Raw genomic sequence first — 23709 nt, forward strand, 5'->3', positions numbered from 1 at the left:
GTAATTCAGTGAGCTGCCATCTGATTCTTGTACTCTTTCAGAAAAATAGTTCTTTGGTGGATTGAAACGTCTCTTGATTCCTTTACTGAGGTCCTGCCCAAACCATTTAAAGTGTCTCTCTATTAAGAAATTGATAAGTTGAGCACACAGAAGAAGTAGCAAACCTAGAGTCAATTATAGTGCAAGTGTTTGATTTTGAATGGTGTACAAGAGCGCTTTAATGATGGTTTTCAGTTAAATCAGTGTTTCCTTGGGCAAACTTTGAGCTCTGCACATCTTTTTTTTTCCATTTGGGTCTTGGCTGCCCCTTTACAGTTATGATGTCTCCGTAGGTATTTATTTGAATCTCTTGAAAAGTCCTATTATGTGGAAAAGTGGTTCATTTTTTATCACCCTGCTGTGTTCATAGGTCCTTTTCTTTGTGTAAAACTGGAAGGAATGAAGGAAAGAAGCAAGGAAGGGGGGTGGGGAGAGAGAGAGAGGAGAGAAAGGAAGAAAGAAAGAAAGAAAGAGAGAAAGAAAGAAAGAAAAAAAGAAAAGAAACTATAGACATGGTAAGAAATTAGGAATCAAACAGCCCAAATAAAAGACTGAATATTAGAAGGTATTTCACATCAATCTAGTAAAAATAATATATAATCATTGTGATTTAATACTTTAAAAAGCTAAGCAAAATTTATAGTGGAAGTCTATGTCTTTTCGATTCATTCATTTTCTTCAAAGATACAAATATCTTCTTAAGGAAACTCATCATAAACTAAAAAGATAAACTCTCAATTAAACATCAAAAAGAGACAATTATTATATTTCACGTATTATGCCTCTCCACCACATACACAAACATGCAAACCTGTGCTTGTGTCTGCAGAAATCATGGATCAGGAAACCAAGTCACCATGGATTCTAGTAGTGAATCTGACTCAGTTTGATTGCATGACCCTAAACCACATAAATTCTAATCCTTGGCTCTCTGCTTCCTCTAAAATAAATGATTTAGTTTACAGGTTTTCTAATATTCTATAATTTAGCCTTAATACTCTATGTCTTAGGGTTCACGTAGTTGTCCATCTGATTTACAGAGTATTTCTATGCGGCTCTTGTTCCACTTTTGAGCTTTTTTTCACATCATTTCCTTCTCTCTTTGCATTCTCTCAGTCTTTGCTGCCTGTATAGCCTAAATCCAAATGCACTGATTTATCTGTAAGACCTTCTGGGCACTAATAAATTGTCACTTCCTCTTTCATACCTGGTCAATGGTTTTGTGTAGGCTACAATGAAAGAATCCCAACACTTTTACCTGAGAATCAAGTCATATTTGAAGGAAATTAATATGGATAGCAGAAGATAGTTGATCTTATCAAGCCCTGGCTTCTCAAATCCTCACTTGAGGATGGGACTAATAAATCCCACCATATTTCTATTCAGCGTGCTCATTTCCTACCTGCAACCTAAAATCCAAGAAGCTCTGTTATCTGTTCTCTTCTTATTTATTTCTTCTTTTCCTTTAGAGAATCAAGTGCAACTCACTTTTCTACCATACTGCCTGGACCTGCATCTCTATTATAGACAAAATATACCCCCATACTTTTCACTGAGCAAGTTTTACTCCTTCCAGTTTTAAATTATAATGAGCTCATTCCTTTTCAAGTAGACTAGTTCAGTTAAATGTTACCTTTTGTTTTCACGAATAGAGGTTAGCATGCGGAAACTTAAATAGAATTAAAGTACATTTCTCTGGAAAGAAATAGCCCAGAATTAAGCAGAAGAGAGGTATCAGGGTTGCCAACTCTTTAGCCCTGGGTTTTACATTTCTGGCTTCAAAGCAGCTGCTTCCAATCTCATCATAGTTCTGCTATCAGGAAAGAGGGAATTTGAAGTAGAGGGCAATTAACACATTGTAAGTTTATTTCTGCTCACATTGCTTAAACCAAAATATGGCCATACCGTGTTGCAAAAGAATATAGGATATGTTTTTCTAGCTGAGCAGCCATATGGACAGCTAGATCTCCGGGGTGGTGGGGGTGGTGGGATTTAAAACTAAATGAAAGAAGGTGTAATGGATATTTGTGCACAGTTTCTTTTTTTTTTTCTGCCTCATATTGTTTCCCCTGGAAACTTCTCATTTTCACTCACTACAAAACATAGAAACACTCTCCACTTACTTCTAAACCAGTACTTTTTGCTAAAATCTCAAATACAATAACTTTTGTTTGATTGCAAATTTTTCTATATAGGATATCTGGATTATGTTGGCAAAGGTGAGAGTCATTTTCATGCTTCATCTTTTCTAGCTTCTTAAATATTTGACATGAACTACACACTTTTACTTCTTAAATCACTTTTTTTTCTGAATTTATGTAACAATCTCTCCTTTTTCATGGATGAGAAGCTCTGTTACCTGTTCTCTATTTGTGCATTTGAACATTATGAACTTTAGATGACAATCAATCTCTCAATCTTCTCCACAAATATCTATGCATAAATAGTGATGTTAGCTGAGATGTAGCCTCAATATAAACAACTTATAATAAAGTAACTTGTAAGCATTGAGTAACCTTGTGTACATTATAGACTTCTTTACTTGAAAGTCGAAAATCCTAAAATCTAATTACTGCAGTTGATTATTCAAATGTCTATCTCAAGGGCCTCTTGAGATTATAAGATTCCAAGTGGAGGGAAGCACACATCACAAGCAGAGAATATTTTTTGAACTGGTTGTGGAGCTCAGTCAGTTCTTTTAGAGGCTAATTGCTCCCCCCCCCCCGACCCCCGCCAACCCCAGCCATTCTAAACAAAGTAATCCTCCCCACTTCCTCCTTCACAATTGACTGGGCTACAGATGGTGATCTAAGTTGGAATGATCATCACTTGATACCCAGGTATTTGGAATAAAAATCGTGGAGGAGAGAGTCTAAGAGAGACAAGGGGAGATAGAAAGCTAGAGCACAAATGAACCAGTTCCACTGTGCAGTAAAGCAGAGAGAGACAGTTTGCAGAAAGAGAGAAGGAGCGCGTGACAGGAGAAGCAGAGACAAAGAGGGAAATTAGCATATCCCGGTTCCCTCTCAGCCTTCTAGTTCCCTGTTCCAGTCTTCCCTTAGTCCTGGCTGGACATTGAGGACCCTGTGAAACATTTCTGACTTCTCTTTGGAAACTGACATCTTTATTTTGTTCAAGTTAATTTCTGCAACCTGCAAGTAGAGATCCATGTAAAAGTTCAAAATTCTGCATATAATATAGTAGCTACATATCTCTACAGATGAGCTAAACACAAAATAGATACTTAAATGGGAATTTGTGTGTGTTGTTCTGGGTTAGTTTCAGCACAAAAGGTGAAGAAACTTTTCAAACTTTTCTGAGAAATAAAAGTAACAAAAAATATGTGGTGATTTATAGCAGCTGGGTATGTTAGCATTGAAGGAAATTTAATGAATTTTTCAAAGAGTGGATATTTTGATGATATAATTGGAGATTAGTTACCTACTACAATAATTACAATGAGTCAATAACTACATTTCACAACACATTACGTAGATTGTTCAATTGTGAATAGGAAGGAATAGAGTGACCTTTTTCTTCCTTTTCTTTTGGCCACTTGTTTTGGGAACATAAAACATGGATTCTGCCTTTTCACTTTCTTGCATTATAAAATCACTTCACTTATGGTTTTATGCTAGTTTAGTCATTTAATTCTATTGATCACCTCAGTTTTCCCCATACACAATCATAATTATGCTGAAATAATTATTAGTTCTACTGACAATTATAAGGCACCTTTGGCATCAAAGTCATCAAGGAAATCAAATTAGGATGTGATAACAAACATTACTTTTCTTTCTTCTTATTGTTGCTTTTCAACAATAAATCTTTGTTATCAGATAAATGGTAAAATATGCAAGCTAGAAAGAAATGGCAAGGAGGTGACAGCAGTAAACTCTGTGTGTGTGTGTGTGTGTGTGTGTGTGTGTGTGTGTGTGTCAGAGAGAGAAAAAGAGAGATAAAGACAGACAGCAATTAGAACTAAGAAAAGATGCCAACCAAGAGGAAACATAAGAACATAAAGGCACATTGGAGAATATAGCCATTATATGACTACATGTATAAAGATTATGAAGGCTAGCAACTGGCCTTGCATGACAGAATATTCAAATAAATCTGTGCCACTGAGAATGTAAGCTTTCTAGAAACGAGTTTGGGATAAAGACATTTAGTTCATTTTAACTACACCATTTAGTTGAAACATTTGTATAATTTCAAATGATTAATTAAATCATTTATTTGAAGTTATTCATGTAGCTGGATTATAAAAATTGAAGTGTATATTGTTTAAAGGGTTTCACTGAACATGAATTCTTTGAAACAAAAAAAAGGTCTTTTTTTCCCCATTTACTATGCAAAATAAAGTGTAAATCACATCTTATTTGCTCCTTGGAATTACAGTGACTTTACTGGTCATCAATTTTATCCTTTTATGCTGATATTGTACAGTCATAACTTCATCTTAGTGCAACCCTTGACCTATGGCATTGATTTAAATGTATATTCATGAGTGCCTTTGTAGTGATACAATACCAATGGGCATAATACTGTCATTAAACTACAAGTCTAGAAATTGGTATTTTGACTGAATAGTAATTTAGTCCAAATTTAAATATATAAAATTCAAGATTTAAGTATAACCGTGTCTTTCAACTGAAGGCAAAATGGTCAAAGCATGTTACCTAAGAATAACAAATGACATAATATAAATTACTTTGTACTGGCTAGCATGTTAAGCAAAGGGCAAGATGCCAACTACCTAACCTCTGGTGTAGCAGAATATGGTATACTTTCCATTGGGTGTGCTGATTGCATTTGCTTGAAAATTTAAAGGCACTCTGGAGACCATATTCCCACATATCACTCCCTTAAGTACACTGTGGTAGAGTAAAAGCATGGAAAATGAGAATCTTCCTTCTTAGATAAGAATGATGAATCTAGTGGGAAAAGTTGGGATGTTAAAAAGATGTGGGAAGTGATCTCACACCCTCAAAGCTCTTTACTCTTGCTACAAGGAGCTCTGGGGGAATACATTGGTGGAAGCTCCAAATCACCTTCCTGTTGTAGATCTATGGGGAAATGCCAGATGATTCTGTGGGCTACAAAAGAAACTTCTCTCTCTTAGCCTCATTTAAGAAAAAGTGTGGAATCTTATTCTCCATTTTCTGTAGCAGGTCATTGCTGTGGTTGTTACCTGAGGCTTCAGGAACATGGATGGTTTAATAAGAGAATCTGTCAACAGTATCTTTGACAGGCAATAATGATGATCTATTAGAAAAGAGAAATTGAAAATGTGAGGAGTAGAAAATATATAAACTTAATCCTTAGTCCTTAGAAAACAGGTGCTAAAAAATGTAGAACAAACAAGTCAAGATATCAGTTAGAGAACTGGAAAATAGAAGGAGGAGGGAAAAGAAGAGGAAGTATTTTTCAATGGTAACAATACAGCCTGTTAATTTTCTTCTCAAAATACCTCCAAAAAGCTATATATTGCCTACTAAATTTGTTGAACATGTAACCTATCAGATTTCACAGATGCATTCATATGGTCATTTTTATTTTTAAAAATAGATTGAAGAAGTCTGTATTTGAGAGTATTTGCTGGTATTTAACAGTAAGCTTGGATCAAAAATTAAAATAATCATAATAACTAGAAATGACTGAGAATGGAAAGAAGGAAAGTGAAAAAAGAAACTGGTTAAAGGGCTTCTAGGCAAGTTATAATAGAGTCACATACTCAAGGTCTTGGCCAACTGAGGCATAACAGATGATCTAGAAAGGAACAATAATGATTATTTCAACAATAGTCCACTAGCTTGTAATCCAAATTCTCTGTTATTTCATCCAGTTAAGTTTAAACTCTTCAAAAGTGGAAAAGATAGGACTAAATAATGGAATATGCTTTATTTTATTTTTATCTATTTTTTCATTCACAGATTCAATTAATATTGTTGACAACCTACCATGTACCAGTCATTCTAATGGATACTGAGATCAGGGTAGACAGAATAGGCAGAGTTCCTGCTGTTAGGAACTTATATTAAGCCCAATGAGAAAGACACTATTCTACTGATTACAAGTGTGATAACTGTTTAAAATGAGAAAAAAATAAAGATATAGTTTAATGTAAGAATTTCTGGTTGTATTCTGCAATTTTACAACTGCATCATATAAACATCATCAATTGTTTACTATTGACCAATTTTCCAACATTTCTCTATTAGCATATTATAACATCTTTTCATCAGGTAAGGAGACCCTGCAATCTCCATTGTATAGACAAGGCCAGCAAGTCCAAGTTGCACAAGAGGCTTGCCTGAAATAATACAACAAGAGTCAGAGAACTACAGTCCATGGCACAAATCTAGTCTGTTCTCTACTTTTGCACAGCCCACAATCTAGGAATGTTTTTCTTTTTTCCATTTTTAAGTAGTTGAAACATATCGTTTGGAGAAGAATATTTTTTATACATAAAAATATATGAAATTTAAATTTCAATGTGCTAAATAAAGTTTTATTATAAAACAACTATCCTTCTTCATCTGCATATTTTCTATGGCTGTTTTCACTCTGCAGTGGCACGTCTGAGCAGTTGAAAGAGAAATCACATGGTCTGCACAGCCTAAAATATTGATAATCTAGTCCTTCACAGAAAATGTTTTTCCACACCAGGTAATAAAGGAAACAGTCCTTATAATTTTCATAATATTTGAGTTTTATTGACTATTTAGTATATGTGAGTCACTACCATTTACTCTTTGCACATATTAAATTAAACAATAAACATATTTATGAGGAAGAGACTCCATTTTAGAAATGTAAAAGTGAAAGATGAGATTTTTTTTTAAGGGCAGAGAATAAGAGTTTTGAGGAGAGGTTTTAACCTGGTAAGATTGGCTCTAAAACTTAAGCTGTTTTCCACTATTCTATACTTATAGTAGGAATAGGCTGAGTCCTCATGATTTTCAAGATCCTTTCAAACTGGAAATTGTGATAATTCCTTAATCTGAACCCCAATCAATTTTATGTAAATGAGTCACACTTTTCTGACATCTGTTTAGTATTTTAGATGCTAATGGTCAACTCTGATAGTTTTCTTTGCTGCTCTACTGTTTGAAGCTAAAAGTTAGTACAGTATCATGAAACAGTCTGCTTTTTGGTTCACATATTTTTACACCTTGGTGATTTTCTACAATTTCTATGGCCATTCATTCTTCAATGGCCATGGAACTGATCGTATTTAAAGATGTGTGGTAAACTCTTAATTTCTAATCAGGCCAGACATCCTGTTTATTTTTTTTATTCTTGGCAATCTATTAAAGAGTTTGGAACAATGTAGGAACTTAATCCACATTTCTACTGTGACCTGAGTGGTACTATTTAAGAAATGAATCTTCATATTCAAGACCTACACTCAAATAAAGGGTAAATAATTAAACACTACCAAGTTGGATTCATTGTGCTCCATAGTCTACACACAATATCAGAACAACTGTCAAGAAAATTAACTTCAAATAATCTCACTGACTTTTGCCCTGAATTTGTTTAGCAAAGGGAACAAGACAGACGATTCAGGGAGCTTACTTTCAAGTTTAATTGTACATTGCAAACCTTGGCTCAACACTGCCCTTGGGGAACTTTCAATAATCTGGACCAAAACAACAAGAGAACTGTCATCGAATCCACATGCATACTAATGTAGCTACCCCAAAATCTTTTTTTTCTAATGTCTTTATTGAAGTATAGTTGCTTTACAATGTTGTGTTAGTTTCTGCTGTATAACAAAGTGAATCAGCTATATGTATACATATATCCCCATATCCCCTCCTTCTTGCGTCTCCCACCCACCCTCCCTATCCCACCCCTCTAGGTGGTCACAAAACACTGAGGTGATATCCCTGTGCTATGCAGCTGCTTCCCACTAGCTATCTAAGCTGGGATGAAGAGTAGCATTGACATATATACACTACCCAAAAATCTTTAATCCTGTGCCGAATAGTAAGAGACAGTAAACCAACAAAATTCAGTAAACCAACATGTTGAAGGTAAGCTTTATGTCAGTTTCTAAGCATTTCTTTCTGAATGAATAGAATCTAGATGAGCATAGAGTCTCTAGATGAGGACAGTATTGAGTCACTTCTTCAAAAGTCTCTTCCTTCAACTAATTCTTCATTACTCAGTGTCTTTTCCTGTCATTTTCAAAAATTATTAATTCCCTGTACTTGATTTTATTTCTAATATTATTTGGTCATGTATGTGTATATGTGTGTGTTTATGTATAAAGTCCATTCATCACTAAATTATAACTTGTTTAAAGGCAAGAGTCAAATATTTGTTTTTTTAGCTGTCTGACACTTATTTTAGCAGTATCAATTCTATAATTTTTGTATAACAATTTTGAAATAATGAAGTAAGAAAATAAACAATTTTTAAAAGCTAATTTCATCTTGAAATTTTAATAAAAAGCATAATATTGGGATATTTGTGATCTTCATGACAAAACTCAATATCAACCTAATTACTGTCAATTTTAACTATAAACTATGTGCATTATCAATATACCATTACTTACCCTAGGAGGAGGCTGAACTATTTTATTTAATCCTCAGACTATTCTAGTAAAATAGGTTCTATTAAAATTTTTATTTTTAGGGAAACTGAAGCTTTCCAAGAAGTCAGAGGTAGGAAACCAGCAGTGCACCAAGACATGCCTGAATCAAGGTGCCAACTTCTTTACTTCAGGGTTCTACTGACTGTATAAATAAATAGAGAGAGAGTAGGGTAGAAAAAGAGATAATTATTTAACACTAAAAGCATACACAAGATATTAAAATTAAAAGGTAAAGGTAAAATTAAAGGTAATGAGGATAAATATGCATGATCAGTGTATTTTTACTTTTTCTTATATTTTTAAGATGGCTGGATGAATAAGAAAGGAGCTATTTATAGAAGCTTTCCTTGAAATCTAACTACAAATTGATAGAAAGTAAAGAAGAAATGGGAAGTGGTGAATGTAGATAAAAAAGGGAAGAAATTTCAGGCAATTATTTATTCAGTTAAGTTTCCTATGTGACCCTAGGGGTGGAAAAATGTTCTTCTTCACTTGTATGTTCTTTAGCTGGTCTAATAATTAAATTGATATATTAACAGAGAAGTTATATTTCAGGTTGTAATGAATGTCGGTAAATATTGTAGCCCTATTCTGTAGCTACATTTTTTCCTTTTTTCCCCACGTGGTTATTTCCACAGTCCCTGATGGCAGTAAGACCCAGGGGAGGAAACAGATATAATTAAAAGAAGGTACTGAAGCACACAGGAACTGAGGACTGACTCATCTCTCTCTTTTCATTGCCTCCTGGTGTTAATGCTTTCATTTAAAGTGTCAGAATTTGAGTACTTGTTATAATGATTGTACCAACATGTTAGTCATACCTTACAAATCATGTTTTTTTTTTAAAACAGAGAAATACAACAAAATTTAAATGAATTGGTAGTAACAGTTAAGTGCCAAAAGTGTTCTACTTATTGGCCCTAACAGTGAAGTTTGTCTCCTATTAAGTAATTTTTAACATAGTATACATAATTTAGCAAAAGAGGGAATATTGGCATTGGTATTAGCATACTTGAATTTATTTTCTATTTTTATTTGAAATTGTATAAACATTTCTATACAAAACAAAATAATTTTTAAATGATGCAGAATAGGTTGAGCTCTTTTCTTCTGACAGTAAACAAAATCTGAATCAATATAAGGTTGTAAGACGTGAATCTTCAACATTTGGACCCAGAGGCAGCTGTGATTCCAAGTGACAAAGGTGATTGTAAGTACTAGCTGAGTTCCTCAGAACTCTAATTAGTTCATCAGATTGTTCAGTTTTTACTTCCTATTATATTATGTAGTAGTAAGACACAATAGGTGATGCATGTCGAGGTGATTACAGCATGCTTCTGGTAAAATTGTAAGGCAGAAGTCAGAAGAAAAGTTTACTGTTTCTTACCAGAATTTCAGTAATGACTCCATAATTCACTGTCTACGGTACGTTCTTGCTGTCATTATAAAAATAACAACAAAATAGTCAATGGACTTATCCTGGTGTAATGCGTGACATGACTGACAACAAATTACAAAGTTTCAATTGTTTATCTTGAGTTGTAATCTCAGTTCTTATTTAATAAAATTTCTTCCTTTGTCTACTATTGTTAAGAAGTACACACTGGGGGCTTCCCTGGTGGCACAGTGGTTGAGAGTCCGCCTGCCGATGCAGGGGACACGGGTTCGTGCCCCGATCCAGGAAGATCCCACATGCCGCGGAGAGGCTGGGCCCGTGAGCCATGGCCACTGAGCCTGCGCGTCCGGAGCCTGTGCTCCGCAACGGGAGAGGCCACAACAGTGAGAGGTCCGCGTACCAGAAAAAAAAAAAAAAAAGTGCTGCATTAAAAAAAAAAAATTCTCAGAGATCAAGTTTTGTTATTGCCTTGGTCATTAAAAATACTTCTTTGCTTGCTCTTTTAGTTTGTAAAACCTGATGCTATAAGAAGAAAAAAAATGCCCAATACTATTACTGAATATAACCCCCATTTGACCAGATAAATTCCTGGATACACAGAAGAAAACCAAGACAAACTAAAGGTTAACAGAGTCTTCTTAAATTTTATTGCCAGATGAATAGGAAATAGAAGAAAAAAATAAAACAAGTAGATGGGATATAATACTATTCAAATAAAATTTCTATAAGGACATAGGAGAAAGAATATAATGATCTTACCTGAATCCTATCCAGGAAACTGGGTTTAGCTTCACTAATCCCAATACAAATTTTCACTTTATTTTCTAAATCATGCAATTTGCCTCTTCTGAAGGACAGATATTAACATTAGCACATTTCCTTTATAGCCTTAATAGTACATTTAATCTGCCTTCCTGACTTTACTTAATGGTTCTCAATAACTTTATTGAAGTTAAGAAAATGCAAAATAAAGTAACTCTTTCTTCTATAATAAATTAACTATTTTAAAACATTTGGAGAGTCTGGAATGCTTTTACAAATTCTGCAGTAAAGAGATAGACTGACTTCAGCTCATAGCATCATCATAACATGAGAATTATTACTTGTCCATACAGGGAAGGCCAATGTTCATTACAATCACATTTCTAAAGTAAAAATATAGTTTTATTCTATGTTTCTGTTAAAATTAGACCTTAATTAGTATAATATCCTCATTTAATTATTATGATAGTGTAAATATTTATAAGTTACAGGACATTCTTTTGGATAATTAAAACATAATTTTATTGAAACAAACCATGAAAAATAATGTAACAATTTAGAGTTTTCCTAAACTTAGTCAAAATAATTGAAGTTGATGTAGGTGAGTAGAATTATCAAATCCATGAACCATATTGCTTATGTTCTCAGAACTCTGATTTTTGCACTATCATCTTTTCTTTTCCCTCATCACCAAAAATAATGTTTTCAATGTTCTTGCTCCTGGCTCCAAGTCTATCCCAAATGTCCAAGTTTGTCAGAAAAATGTTTGACAAAAAAATGTGCCTGTCAGTGACTCTACCACTAATCTGTCTTAATAGTCTGAGACGTAAATAATATTGAGAGAAAAGATTATGAGTTGCATTAAAAAGCAGACATAACATTTCTAACACCTTGTAGGTACACGTGAGATATGGGCAAAATTAAAAGGGTGATGATTTTGAATAATGTTTCTGAGATCCATAGTGACTCTCATCAGGAAAATAAATAAACAAAAATTCAAGTGAAGATTTTAATGACAGAATATGAGATAATTTTCCTGTGGAATTCAGTTGATTCTATATTGGGTAGGGGCAATTGTGCATTTCTTACAAAGAGACTATGTATTATAGAGCACCTTGATCCTCAGGGAAACTGGAAACCAAACAACTTTCCTGGGTCTATGGTCTTTTAGATGTGTCTGACTCCCATATTTGCTCTCATGGAAACCTGAAGATATTCTTGATTTGTGCTACTTTGGAGCTACACCACTGAAATCTAAGTCTAAATAAAAATGCTCTCTGTAGTTTCAGGTGAAAGAAAAAACATCCTTAGATATTAGAATGAGGCAGTGCTTTATTATGATAACTTGGAAGAAGCAGATTCTGTAACAAGTATAGGCAGTAAGTAAATTTGGTTGCTTAGTAAGAATGCCCAAAACAACCAATATTCCTATTTTATTCATTTAATGAGCACATATAAGTGATTTACTATCATCAGGAACACAAGGAATAAAGCGATTCAGTAAAGTAGCCAAGGGCATTCATTCGATGAGTGGCAAAGCTGGGAAACACAGACAATTCAACTTTAGAATGAGTCTGTAATTTATCACTATGCTATGCTGTCTCTATACTGAATAGATAAACATATTCAACAAATAATTTTTTCTAACTTTTCTTTTCCTTATAAGTAAATCAAGGATAAAAACCCATGTCCTACTTAACTCTCTCAGTTAAAATAGTGCATGTAAATGCACTTCATAGAGCACATGCTATTGTTCATAGTAGCAATTAATCATAATGGTAAAGACATTCACTTCTCATAGTGAACCAGGTACATTGAAAAACATTACACATTGATTACTTCAATTACTAAAACAACCCTATGAGTTTGAAAGAATCTGTTATCACCCTGTTTATATATAATGAAATTTTGCTGTAATTACAATTAATGTTTATAATACATACTTGTACTTCTTCCAATATTAAACAGAAAGTAATATAGAGATTTTCAAGAATGGTGTTATTATATACTTGTGTGTCACCATTAGTTTTGCAATGTTGTAATTAAGTTTTTACTAATAATAATTAAATTTCTGAATTTCTCCAGTGATTTTCTGTTAACAGTATAAATTAGATCAGAAATTAGTTTATTTCTATAATAACCTCAAACTTTTTCATTTGCATTCTGATATGCTTTTTTGAATGGAAGAAAAATAATGGAGGAACAGCTAGATGCTGAAAATTGCATATGTTAATATATCACAACAGAGGAATTATTCTGTAGGATGTATGTTGATGGACAAATCATAGCTTGGAAGTATATAGACATCTTCCCTAACCCCTTATTTTAGATGCTGAAACCTATAGAGGCCATTGTACTGTTACTTCAGCCTTGTTTCTCTGGTATTTATGTGCCTAACAACTATCTGGTACTTTTATCAATTCTTAATAATCTTCAGTATATTTAATCAGATTAAATTTCAGACAGAATGTAATCAGACACAAACTATAATAATAGCCAAAAACTTAGTATATCACAATGTTCTTTTATTTAAATATTTATAACTGTCAATTATAGATATTATAAATAATATAATTCATATTTTAGATATTTATAATTATAATTTTTAACCAACATTTTAGGGGCCAACTTTTTTTGTGTGCCATGATAGTTTCTGAGAAGGTGCTCATATTATCCATAGTCTAATTGGGAAGACAGGTTTGTATTTCATAGTGTGATAAGGACAAGAATAGAAGGACATCTATATAGAGTTAGCCCAGCAAAGGGATGATTAACTCTATTTGGAGAGATCATAGCATGCTTCCCTTAGACAATGATATTGGGATGAATTTCAGTGAACAGTAATTTCATATACAGTTAAAACTACCATAATATTAATAGAAAAGAGAATTTATGGTTTGTTATATTTTTAGAATAAAAGTAATATTACGTAGTGCTTTCTGCTGTCCTTCTCAAAGGCCACAAAATCTTGGGATAATCTTGTAAAAGTGAAGAATTTCACCCCCCCAAAATAGCACAAGAATACATGAATTTAAAATTGTGCATTCATTGCAGCACTATTCACAATAGCCAGGACATGGACTTAACCTATATGTCCATCAACAGACGAATGGATGAAGAAGATGTGGCACATATATACAATGAAATATTACTCAGCCATAAAAAGAAATGAAATTGAGTTATTTGTAGTGAGGTGGATGGACCTAGAGTCTGTCATACAGAGTGAAGGAAGTCAGAAAGAGAAAACAAATACCGTATGCTAACGCATATATATGGAGTCTAAAAAAAAAAGTACTGATGAACCTAGTTGCAGGGCAGAAATAAAGGGTAGATGTAGAGAATGGACTTGATGACGTGGGGTGGGAGGGCGAAGCTGGAGCAAAGTGAGAGTAGCATCGACACATATACACTGCCGAATGTAAAATAGTTGGCTTGTGGGAAGCAGCAGCATAGCACTGGCAGATCGTCTCGGTGCTTTGTGATGACCTAGAAGGGTGGGAGAAGGAGGATGGGAGGGAGGCTCAAGATGGGGACATGTGTATGCATATGGCTGATTCGTTTTGTTGTGCAACAGAAACTAACATGGTATTGTGAAACAATTATACTCCAATAAAGATCTATTAAAAAAATATTGTGCAGTCATGTTGAAGGGATTTATGGACAGGCTGATGATGCCTGCACAACATACTCTTCTCAGCTCTGAAGTTCTTGACATTTAAAGAAGTGTTATGGCAGGAGAGTAAATGAGATAGAAAACAGTAGGACCTTCTTGATCTTCATACCTCTTGATCTCTACTTCTCCCTTAAAGAACCAAAAAACAAAGACAAAAACACATACTCAGATTACTCTACTTTCTACCACAGTTCAGCTGCCTCTAAAGCTTATTTCCCAAAACTCAAATCAATTCATGCTGCTAAACTGCACAAAGACGTGTACTAGCTTCATAGTGTCCTCAGATTTAAGTCTGAACTTAAGAACCTGGTGTATGGAACTATTCATAACCTGATTCTTAGCATTATTTTCTGCTCTTCCCACATATTCCCTTTTTGTGCATGTATGCTGATCATTCTGCCTATAATGTTCTGACTAGTTTTTTGCCCTATGACTTTACAAATTTTTAAAGGACATATCTCAAAGTTTTCATTTTACAACTTTTTGTGTTGTCTCACAATTGTTGCATGTTCCATTGTGGTTTTTCCCTTTCTTCATCTTTTTTTAAAATTTCGGTTTTGGAAATTTCTTAGCTTGGTCTTTTGGCAGCTCCTGATGTATCTTTATTCTTCTTACTGTGGTTTTGATTTCTAGCATTTCCTTTTTATTCTTTCTTAGAATTTCCATTTTTCTTCTTATAGTACCCATCTCTTTTGCACGTTGCTTACTTTTTCCATTAGAGAACTTAATATGTTAATTACAATTATTTTACATCTCCAATCTGGGAATCTCAAAATCTGGGACAAAATTTTCTGGTTCTTTTGTCCTCCGGCAAAGCCCTTTCCACCACAGAGTGGGCATTTGCTATGAAGACTCTAGGCGTGGTTTACAAGTGGTCATTTCCCTCCTCTGCCTCCTAGGATCACAAAGGAGATTTTTCTTGAATCCCAACCTGGTGGAACTCTAAGACTATGGGAGTGTTTATCTCTCATGTTAGTCCACACATAGTCTTCAGCAATTTGTCAAAATTACCATTGAACTCTTCCTACCACCTACGACATCCAGTGGCCTCTGTTCAGGGTAAATAAATCCTGGGTGCTGTATCTTTATGCACCAGATCCTCCAGATGTGGGGATGGTAGTTTTCCTGCAACAGTCCAAGAGAAATCATCAATTTTCATTTTGTCCAGTTTTTTCCTCATTGTAAGTTTGAGAGTGTTGACTTTCAATCTCTTTATATGCTGGAGTTGTAATTGGAAGTCCACAGTTGCCTTTTAACTTTCCTCAGTTCCCTTGTAAAGGTCACTATCCACCATGATCTCCCATACTATTCACAATAAAAAGTTCTCCCTTAACACTGCTCATTATAGATATAAGATATGGCATTTTATGTAATGTGGAAATAAACAAAGACAACTCAAATGAGAAAAAGCAGAGGAAACGTATTCAGAGCTTACAGGGGAGTCCACCCTCATCACTTCCATTTGGCAGAGACTCAAAGGGAGGCAGGGGAATGTGGACTCTTCATGGTGAACAAAGGGAAGACTTCACATAGGCTCTGATTGGAGGCTGTTTGCTGGGGAAGCTGGAGGTGGGCTAATCAGCAAGGCAGACTATGTGATTGGTTTGGGTAGAATATCTGGCTTTCTCTGATTGGTTCCAGATTAAAAGTGAGAACAAAAGTTAAAGAAGCTGGCAACTACTGACCAAGATTTGACCATTTGCTGTCACCAGTGCTAGAGGTTTGATTTGGCTTACTGAACTCGTTGCTCCAGAGGTTGTAGGCTAGAGTTCCATTTTTACATACATTCTGATCATTGTCCTTTTGTGTATTTGGTCTCTCTGTAAACATTATTCATCTCTTTGTGGCAGGGTCTTTTTATCTTCCTAGTGACTAGTCCACAGCTAGAACAAAGTTTATGCATACCCAATACAAATTAATTGAAGGAATAAATTTGTTCATTTTAATACTAAATTGTATTGTCACAATAACTTTGCAAGTTTACCAAGGTTAATACTAATATGCCAACTTGCTTTTAGATTAAGAAACTGAGACCTAGAAAATTATATGATTTGCATTAAGTTATATGGGTTATAAATGTTAGAAAAGAATGCTAATCAATTTTTTTTGGTTCCTATTGAACACAGCTATTTTTTGCATATGTTATCTTTAATTTTTATCACTGATACATTAACTGTACAATTATTGCATACCCACTAAGTGCCAGTCCCAGTGCTACTTTCACTTTCATTATTTAAATTAATCTCATAAAATCTTACGATTTTTATAAAAATAAAAACTATTTATATATAAATCAAAGGACTTTTAAATTTAACCAGTTATATCCATTTTTAATTTTAAAGTATTTGATTATTTACTTTAAATATTTTAAGCATTAATAAAAACAGTGTTATACTTTATTCTTGACCTCAACATTTTTCAGTCAAACTTTTCTTTAGACTTTTAATATGGGAAATGCTGTATATTATATAGTAAGCCTTCATAAAGTCATGTATTCCATATCTGAAGAACATTTTTCCCTTTTTATTATATAAATCTTGCCTTTTTCCACCATTTTCTTTCCTTTCTGTCCTTTCCTATCCCCTCAGATATAATATATCCTCCTAGATTCCTCCATTAATGCAAAGATATTACAGATTGAGAAAATCTTGTCACCATAATATACTTAAAAACAACATTAATAACAATTACAAACACAACATACTAGTTAAGACTATTTGGGCTTTGCGATTAGCACTTTTGTCTTCAAACACTGTTCATTCCCATGTTTGATTAAAATAAGACTGATGGAATGTTGTTGGGTATATTTGTTTATCTGTAGTATAACCATGACTTAAAACACTGCAAGGGCTTCTCTTTTATTAACTGAGTTTGTAGAAGATGTACCAGGAAAGAAAAGATTGTAATACTAGTAGCAAATACAGACAAACAAATTCTCATATCGATTGATTTATTTTTCTGATTTGTAAAAATCACCCATTCTGTGGAGCCCTGGGGCAAGCAAGTGATATAAAAACACAAACATTTTGAGCCAAAACAAAGAAAACCAGCCTTGCAGCTCCATTTCATTCAAAAAGCTTCCTCTATAAATTAGAAAAATTTGGTCTAGAAGAAAGCTTGCGCTCTACTCCCAGAGGTTAAATGACATTATATTTCAGCACATGGAAGAAACTATAAGGCCTGAGGACTGTCCTTGATCAAATACCCAATATCCATTCCATTTATTGTAAACAGGTAAATTCTGGTTAATCCTAGATGGATTGAAATCAGCAGGTATCTTGAATATGCAATTCACCCTGAAAAGACTGCTCCTGCAGGAAAACTCAGAAAAACAAATGTATGGATATTTATTTTCAGTAGGCTCAATATTCATTTTAGGGGAGCAGAGAAATATACATGTGAACGAACCACAGATAGACTATCTGAGAATAACTGTTTTCAAAATGGTTGAACCATTAAGGGTAACACTTTGAAATACGTAGAATATTTGTCCCCAGATAATCGGAAAACCCAAGAGTGCTTGAGTCTACTACCTCTGACAGAAGAATCTGGTAACCTCTTCCCTTCTGAAAGAGGTCTTCCCTTCTTTCAGATTTGAGCCATGGGCAAGGTGTGACACTTGCAATATTATGTTAAATCTTCTGGGCTGTGGAAAAGAAGTTTGGTTACTAGAATCAAAGAACTGAACTCAAAGATATATGGGAGATTTCAAAGTCAAAATAACAAGTCTGAAACTCTACTAATAAAAATAATGTAAACTACTTTAAAAAGTATTAGTAGGTGCCAAGTGTTGTTTGAGCACTGTATGTTAAAGTATCATTACTCTCCCCATTTTACAGATGAAGAAATAAAGGCTTAAATTACTGAAGATCATATATGCACTATATAATGATTAGAGCGACCAAGAATGAGCCATATTAAAGAGATAAAATAGGTTCTAAAACTAGGAAATTATACAATAAAGGGCAAAAGAAAGTAAAATTAGCCTGCAGCAATTCTGGAAATAGAATGTAGGAACTTAGAAGGTTATTAGCACCTATACAAACAGAAAAAGATAGTAAAAAAAAGTGATGTTTAGCAGCAAAGTTTTTTCACGACATCATGTTGTATATATCACCACTTGAAGATAATATATCTATAAATGATGAATCAGGGTCATGGAGAAACCAGTCTATTCCATTTTTATGAGTTTCTTAAAAGTGTAAAAATAATACAATAATATGTGGGGGTCAGAAATCCTGCCCTGTTTCTGTTCTTGGGCAACAACAACAAAACATTTTGGCTAATCCATTCTAGCAGCAGAACAGTCCCAAGATCTGCAGATATTCTAAACTTCTTTTTATCTATTGAAATGGTTCCAAGTGCTTGTTCTGCAGCCTACTTGAATTTATTGATACTTGAATCCAAGGAGACCAGAAAAAGATGTTATGTAAATTTTCAAATAATCATTACTAAGGAATATTTAAAACGAGAGTATTTTATGATTTCTGATCCAGATTTAGTTTAGATATTTATTAGCTATTTGAACTTGACAAATATGTGTTAGCTATTGGAGGTTCCCTTTTTATTAGCATATAGGAGATGAGGTTGCTCTCTAATATATGGGGATGCTGTCAGAATGAAGTGATATAAAGTAAGTCAAAAAATTCTTTGTTTTAAAGAATATAGATGCAGTAGTTATTATCACATTGAAAATCTTCAACGCTTTTACTAGCCAGACTTTAATAGTTTCTGGAAACTTCTCAAAAACAATGTCATTATTTAAAGAAAGAAAATAGAATGGAAAAAGAAGACATGTAAAAGAAAGATGTGTTGAATATTTTGATATAGCCACATATTCCATACATAAAATATCCCAGTCTTCTGGTTTATCTGAACTGAAAGGCAGTTGGTCACATGTAAATTTTTAAAGATCTTAGAGATATGAAGCCCTCCTGAGGATGTGCTATACCACAATTGAAAAATTTCTTCTAGAGAACAAAACTGAGTAAATAAACAAAATGAGAATTACAAATAGAAGAGAATGAAGTAAGACATAAGTAAGCAGTAAGGTAACTATTGATACAATATTTATACAGAAGAGAAAACAGAAATGCAGAAAGTCCATCCAAAGTCTCCTTGGCCCTGTGATTATTGCTTTAATTCAAAAGACATTCTATTCTATGAAAGTCCATAAGTAGAATGAGTGTGAAATCTTAGGCAGCTGATTCTCGGGAGCAAAGCTAGGTTTTTATTCAAGGTCTAGTCCTCTATTCAATCACTGGTAAATAGTGGAGAAGGGTTTGTTCTTTCAGTTACAAAGAAGCAAACATCCTTCTCAACCTCATAGTTCGTGCAGCTACATTTGGTGTTCAAGGATTAAGCTTTGTAGAAGAGTTAGATGAAAGTTGAAAAGTTATTGAAAAAAATTACCTGCCCCCTACCCTGGCAACTATAGTCAGCCAGGAAAAATTAAAATGTTCACTAAGAATTAGAGTGAAAGTCAGTGTTGATATTAAATTAATATTTTCAAGTTGAGTGAATTTTTTTAGGATAAAACTTGAACAGTGAATGTTGACCTTAATAGAGAAGAAATATTGAGTCCAAACTCTCTAAATGTTAACTTTTGAACCAAATTAGTGTTTAGAATGATTATAATAATTTGATGTTTCTCCTAATAGTTTTTGTATAACAGCAGCATATTTGACCTTTCTAAATGTCAGAAATAATATTTAATATTAATCTGCTCCTCAGCCACTTTAAACACTCAGGTAATATTTAATTTTAAAAATAATAATCTTGATATTTGTGCTCAAAATGTCATCATATATTGCTTGAAGGATGATTCAATGTCTCTCTAAAATTGATGAATTCAAATATTTCTTCCATAAAGTGGTTAGAAATTGGAAGAAGAGAAAAGTAATTTATTTTATAGAAATCAAGTAGAATCAACTCCACCTAATGTAAAGTACAATGGCACCCCGCTACATGAAGGCCACTTTTATTATGGGACTAACAGTAGTTTAGAGAATGAATGGCTGGGAAGAAATATCTATGTCTTAATGTTGGTAACAGAGCCTCTAAGTAAAAATTTCAGGGGAACACTGTAACAATGAAACTTAGGAGAACACTATTAAGCTGAAATGTCAAGAAATTTTTGTCTTTATATAAACAATATATTGCATGAGCCCAAATTCTGTAAGTTAGAGTCTGTTTCTCTTTCACTAGTTATTACCATAAACTGAAGTTGTTCAGCTATATCTGGAATAGATTGGAATATTTCTTACAATATGGATCATTTGTGCAGCCAGCTTGATCTTATTTTAATACTACTTTGAGTGGCAAGCACTTTAGAGGAGCAGACATATGATATTTTAAGAAATTCATACAAAGTAGTCAGAAATATTCCTCTTCTATATCTGACATAATGATGTATTTTTTTCAAGAAAATTTCTATGCAGTGTTTCCTTTATTACTATAAATGTGATAGCAGAAGATGTCTATGTGGCATTTGTATATATCTTTCAAGTCCTTGTGGAGCAGGAATATTAGCTACTCTCTCTCAGGGTGTGAAGATTAAATGAGGACATTCATGGACACATTTGGTATAGGATTTGGTCCATAATAGATGCCTCACAAAGAAGCAAAGATTTTGGGAGGCAGTGTTGACTACTTGAAAGAGTTCAAGCTTGAAATGATGCACAGGTCTGTGTTTACAACCTGTCTTTACAAATTAGTGATAGTATGGTTCAGGTAATGAAGAAAATGTATATTTAAAAAAATCATTTTGAGTATAGTGTAGGAAACTCTATCAAAGTTGTTGTTCACTGCTATGTTGGGTTCTCCTTCTCTAGACATACTGTAAGACTGCATTCCCTGACAATGCCATATGAGTGGAATGACCATACACCTACTAGTGGAAATCTTTTAAGATCCAAGGCAGAAGTGTCCACATTCTGTTCCCCCACCATTGACTGCAATACTCATGATTTTTGGAGAGTCTGTTTGTGTAAATCCCCACGTAAAAATATGTGAGCCAGAAGTTAGTGTGCTGGTTCAGACATATGTAGGATTATTTTAAGACTGGGCAGTGGGCACCAAGAAAACTGATGTTGAAGATTGAAAAGATGGCAAGCCATGCTATCAGGAGAAACCATTTTATTACTTACCTGCAGGAATTCGTATTTCTGATGATTATTTTAAAGAATTAATTTGGAGAGTTATATTAATTCAGAAATCGAAGTTTAAAAGTATAAGGGTTTGTGTTAGCTGTGGTTGGCAAGTAATTCAAATAGAAGTTGGGCGCAAAAAAGTAATTAGCCAATTAGCAAACAGGAATGAAAAGAATAGAGAGATTCTATACATTTAGAGAACTTTAGGATTCAAAGATGCAACTGATTTTTAACCCTAATAGTTAAAAATAAAATAATTAAAATTTTATAATTGGAAAGAATAATTTAAACTTAGCCTTCAGGGAAGGTTCAAATTAAGGTATCAGATAAGCAAGTTACATATAGGGAGTAGAATCAGGGCCAAGAAAAGAAATATTCACTACCCCAGCTGATTTCAGAATTTCTGTAATCCTTTGCCTGTTCTGAACTATCTATTCTTGTTATTTATGAATCAGGAAGGGTATGGGTGTGTTTTAGTTATTATATATCCCATTCTCCCGTTGCAGCTTGTTTGTGCAAACAACCTCATACTTTAGTTTTTGAGTTACTTAAATCTTCTGGAGATCCCAGACTTTAAACTTGATTCTGTGACTGAGTAGTCATTTAGGTTATTGCTCTTCTGTTTGGTGAGGCTTTACATTGGTGTATAAAGAAGTTAGAATCATATGGTCTTTCTGACTTATTTCACTTAGCATAATATTCTTAAGGTCCATCTATGTTGTCGCATGTGGCAAGATTTCATTTTTCTATGGCTAAGTAGTATTCCATATATACTCCATCTTCTTTATCCATTTACTCCTTGATGGGCACTTAGGTTGTTTCCATATCTTGGCTATTGTAAAAATTCTGTGATGAACATAAGGAACATATATCTTTTTGAATTAGTGTTTTAGAATTCTTTGGATAAATACCCCAAAGCAGGATAACTGGATCATTATGGTAATTCTAAATATTTTGAGGAATATCCATACTGATTTCTACAGTGCCTGCAATAATTTACATTCCTACCAACAGTGTATGAGGGTACCCTTTTCTCCACATCTTCACCAACACTTATTATTTCTTGCATTTTTGATAATGGCCATTCTGACAGGTGTGAGATCATACCTCATTGTGGTTTTGACTTGCATTTCTATAATGATTATCAATGCTGAGCATCTTTCATATGCCTGTTGGTCATCTGTACGTCTGCTTTGCAAAATCTCTATTCAGATCCTCTGCCCATTTTTTAATCAGGTTGTTTGTTTTCATGTTGTTGAGTTGTATGAGTTATTTGTATATCTGGAATATAAAAAAATGAACAAGCAAACAAATATATCTAAATAAAACACATTAGGTACAGAGAATGAGTGGTGCTTACCAGAGGGGAAGCAAGCGGGGCAGGGGGAGTGACATACACTGATGAATGGAAACTAAATGTTTGGTGGTAAGCATGCTGTACAGTATATAGAAGTAAAAATATAATGACGTGCACATGAAACATATACAATGCTATACACCAATGTTACCTCAATAAAAAATAAATTAGAAAAAGAAGTTAGACCTACTTAATTGTTGAAAAACAAGGTGCACGTTGGAGGATTACACTTCACCACTCACTAGATACTAGTTTTGGCCAAGTGAGTCATCAGGGCCAGAAGTGGTATGTGCGGGTGTTGGACAAAACCCTGACAGAGACAGTGCCTGATCATCTATATTCACTCCTTCCTTCTGCAGAGTGATGATATGGGAGGAGTTGAAGCCTTTACCATCTTATGCTCTGAAATAAGGATTACAAAGATCTGGGTGTCACACAAATATAAGATAAATAGAAAGCACAGATGAGAAATAAGCCTTTATAGATTTATATCAGTGAGAAAACAGTGTTGCTTGTTACCATGACATAACATATCTTTTCCTGACTGAAAATGGGGTGAGAAAGGAGGGAAAACAAACAGAAAAAGAAATCTAGAAAGATGTTGCAGTAAACAAGAAAGAGATGGAATGACCAACTAGAACAATGACTACATGAAAAACAGCAGAGGTATCTAAGATGCAAAATTAAATTAAACAAGGTAATTTGTTGGATGTGGGGGGA

Source organism: Lagenorhynchus albirostris, chromosome 4 (assembly GCF_949774975.1).
Source record: "Lagenorhynchus albirostris chromosome 4, mLagAlb1.1, whole genome shotgun sequence".
In the NCBI taxonomy this organism is placed as follows: domain Eukaryota; kingdom Metazoa; phylum Chordata; class Mammalia; order Artiodactyla; family Delphinidae; genus Lagenorhynchus; species Lagenorhynchus albirostris.